The 4,096-nt window shown below is 39.6% G+C and overlaps 1 protein-coding gene and 1 non-coding gene across 2 annotated transcripts in view; both read left to right on the plus strand.

Annotated features, from left to right (window-relative positions):
- Window positions 1-4,096, plus strand: part of LOC101660439 (S-adenosylmethionine synthase-like) — a 118,198-nt gene that overhangs the window by 57,251 nt on the left and 56,851 nt on the right. The window lies entirely within an intron of this gene.
- Window positions 2,288-2,360, plus strand: TRNAK-UUU. The gene has a single exon. It is a non-coding gene; the product is annotated as a tRNA-Lys (tRNA).

Below are 4,096 nucleotides of genomic sequence, written 5' to 3' on the forward strand. Positions count from 1 at the left end.
TAAGACACCGAAAAAAGCATTATCTGTCATAGATATTCATGATTTATCACTTGACCTTTGAATGAAATGTACATTTGATTGAAATATATTATACTTCATAAGCTTTTTTTCAATGCCTGTTTTGCTTATGTGAAGGCATCTTAATAAAATTAAACTAAAAAAATTACTTTCCCAACAAAAGCTGAAAAAAATAATTCGTTTCAGTGAAAGTAACTGTGTGGCAGTTGGGAGGTCCCTGGACTGTTTAAAAGTCTTGAGTCCTCCTTGAGAGGATTCCAACTTAGGCCAAAATGGTGTCTCCTTCCTGTGGCAAGTCATCTGACAACAAACACCCTCCTTTGCTCATTTTCTTAAGTAATATTTCTAAATGTCCAGGCAAGAAAAGTCACGACTGGGTGCCAATCTTGCTTGCCTTCACCTGTGATAAAAAGAGCAAGCAACAACAGAAAAATAAGATAGTGGACTGAGACCTCCTAAAAATACAACCTTCATGTGCATCAAAAGGCTTTATTTTTTTTAAAATGAAAGGAGAGACCACAGACTGGGCAAAAAACGGCAGTTGTATACATCTGATAAAGGGCTAAAATCGATACAAAACTGGAACACCCGACTTAAGAAAAAGATGAAAAATCCAATTTTTAAATGAGCAGAAGACATGAATAGACACCTCAACACAGATGACATCTAGACATTAAACAAATATATGGAAAAAGTCCTCCAATCACAAGCCTTAGAAGAAAAGAAAGTTGAAACAATGATGAGATACTATCGCATTCTGGCAGTGATCGCAAAGTTCACACACACACACACATAAGCTAGAGAGGATGTGGAGAGATTGGAACTTATACAACTATGTGCAAAGTGGTTTGGTGTTTCCTCAAGCAAATGGGAATAGAAATATCATATAACCTAGCAATCTCTACTCAAATATAACCTAAAAAAGAAGAAAGAAACAAAAGGCAAATAGATACATGGTCACCCACTTTTATCTTTACACTATTCACAATAGCCAAAAAAGGAAACAGCTCAAATGGCTGCCTGGGGCGGAATGGATAAACACACACATACACTGGAATATTATGCACCCTTAAAGAATAATGATGAAACAGTCCAGCACCTTATGACTTGGGCAGATTTGGAAAATACTATGCTGAGCAAAACCTATCAGTTTCATAAAGAGACCACTCTTACAAAAGGAAAAAAAAAAAATCAAGGAAAATGTTTTTCATGCCCAAAGAAGCAGATCCGATAGGATGAGGAGGGAAGTGGAAGAGAGGGGGAAGAAAATAAATTAATACATTTTATTGAATAAAAATATATACAGAGAGCAATACACATAGAGACATAGATACTCATATATATATACATAGGTAAACAGATAATAACAAATAAAATAATTTAAAATAAGAGAAAAGACTGAGCTTGCTTCAGGAACACAGGTAATAACATTGGAACGACACAGGTAAGATTAGCATGGCCCTTGTACAAGCAGAGTGTACAAGTTTGTGAAGTGGTATGGCTCAGTGGTAGAGTGCATGCTTTGCATGTATAGATTGCTGGTTCAATCCCTGGTACTTCCCCTTTCTTTACACCGGCCTACATCGCTAAATTCTTGTTGTATGAAACATGCAGCTGATGGTCCAAACCATCCCTTTTAGTGTTCATCCAGTTCTACTCGCTGGAGCTTGGTTTCTCCCAGGGCAGGGCCTTTCCTAAAGGAAGACAAGAAGGAAGAGAAAGAAAAGAAGTGGACAGCTAGCTGAAAGCAAGATGCCTGCCCCCACACCTTCGCATTGGGTGTCCTTAGCATCCCACTGAAGCAGGACACAAGAAAGAAGCAGAGAGGAGAAAGCGAGAGGGCCCCTGGAGGTGCTCAGAAAAGCTTCCAGCTGACTCCGCTGCCCCCACCTCCTCCCAAGGACCCCTGGTGGCGCTATGGGTTTGCCTTGGGGACAGTGAGGGTCGCTGTAAGTCCATGGAAATGAGACTGGGTAGAGGATGGTACTGAGGACTTTGCAAAGAGTCATATTGGGGAAGGCATTTGTCCCAATCTCAGCGCAAGAGTACGGTGGGAGATGCGATATGTTTCAATTCATCATTTTATTGGGGAAGAAAAAATACTTACCGGCTGTTATTAATTAGCTTGACCATGTAAATTCTATGTGCTCATGACTGTTTGTTCGTTTGCTTTTAATACTTGCATGCTACCTTGAAATACAAACTAACATTAACAGAATGTATTTACCTTTATTTGGCAGATTGAAACGCATGAACCTAGGGTACATGGGCCTGGGTAGCTCAGTTGGTAGAGCATCAGGCTTTTAATCTGAGGGCCCAGGGTTCAAGTCCTTGCTCGGGCGAAGATACATACCCATGTTTTCTTTCCATTGTAATCCTTCATCCAAACACTTGGCATTTCAGATAGGACACGAAGGCATAGATTTGCTTGAAAAGCGCAAAAGCGATGGAGCTTTTAAAAATAAAGCCAGTTCTAAAACTGATGTTGCAGTGATTGTACCATTCTTGATATGATTGAACTATTTTGAATTGTATAATAGGTAAATTATGGGCCAATAAACCTGTTGGGGGGGGCGGAAACAGAATTAAGTTCTCAGAACCCCATACCAACTTTTTTTTTTAATCATTTTATTAGGGGCTCATACAACTCTTATCACAATCCATACACACATCAATTGTGTAAAGCGCACTCTTATAAGGTCACTGTGAGATTCAACTCCATGGTAGTAAGTTTTTTGGTATATGGTATCTAAATAAAGATGTTTTAAAATACATAATAATAATAATGCCAGTGTCCTTTCTCCTGTCGGTGAGATCCTTGGCGATATCTTTCACCACGGTACAGCAGAAGAGCGCTCTTCTGCTTGTGGACACACTGTTTTATTTTTTCTGTGTGTGAGTTGGATGGCCATCGGGGGGAGAGGAATTCGGATTTGAACCTGAGGGCCATAGCGTACTATAAATTCAAGGTGCAGTCTTATGAAAGTAGTTGGCAAGCACCGTGATTTCTGAGACTGGAATTCTGCAGAGATCCTGATTGCTAACGTTCTTGTTATTATTATTAATCTAGTTGACGAGGAGGAGTAGACAGTGCGAGTTGGACGAGGTCCATTGTGATTGAAAGTTAAGAACTCATTAATGGAAGGCAGAGAAAGACAGAGTGACGCATTAGCATGATCTGGGATTAACTAGACCTTGAGATAAAGTACTGCTAGGGCGGTAGCCAGCGTCTCTGGTAAATTATTAGTCTATATGGTAACTGGTGCAAACTGGATTCCAAGTGAACTTGTGAATCACTGACATGGATGGATTTTTAAATTTTTATTTCTGTTTGCCTTCAGCTATGCCTCAAAACATATTTCATGGATTTTTGTCAGAAGAGCCAGTCTTTCTTTACGTGGCATTAATACAAAGCTGAGGGAGAAACTCTTACATTATCTGAAGGATTTGCCATTTTATTCAGAAGACAGAACACTCCCATGCCTAATATGTTTTATTCACAAAATCCCTTAACATATCAAGTATATATCTGAACCAGCTATAAGTAAAGTAAAGTAACCAGAAAGTAAAAACAAACTGAGTAGTGCTTTGTAAGGAGTTCTGTAGGAGAAAACGTGTTGGAATATCATTTGGGGATATAGGGACATACTTGCATACTCCGTATCCTGGAACGTATGCACGGCTAGAACCTCCATACATGTTAAGTCACGCCAAACCCTGGAGGACACTCCCTTGCAACTCATGGCTGCTTTCAGCAGGTTCTGTTACATCAGATCTCATCACCAGAGATGATTACACCATGACGTGAACGCCAAAGTATATCATGAGTGCCAAAGTGCTGAAATCATGGCCAAGCTGTCATGCAACTGTACCTATCACAGCAGGAAAGGAGGTCACAGGAGGGAAGGGAGTAAGGCTAAGAGTTTTTAGCTGTGTTTAAACAAATAGTGTAACTGGTAGAATGAAATATTTGGGAAGGACCACTGTTCTCATCAGATATGTTATACCATATACCCATTCAATCAAACTTGCTAATTGTGCAATTCAAATGTTCTACACCCATACTTGCTTCTGTGTT

The sequence above is a fragment of the Echinops telfairi genome, unplaced genomic scaffold (genome assembly GCF_000313985.2).
Source record: "Echinops telfairi isolate 266 unplaced genomic scaffold, ASM31398v2 ScPeMD7_7441;HRSCAF=8479, whole genome shotgun sequence".
NCBI lineage: Eukaryota > Metazoa > Chordata > Mammalia > Afrosoricida > Tenrecidae > Echinops > Echinops telfairi.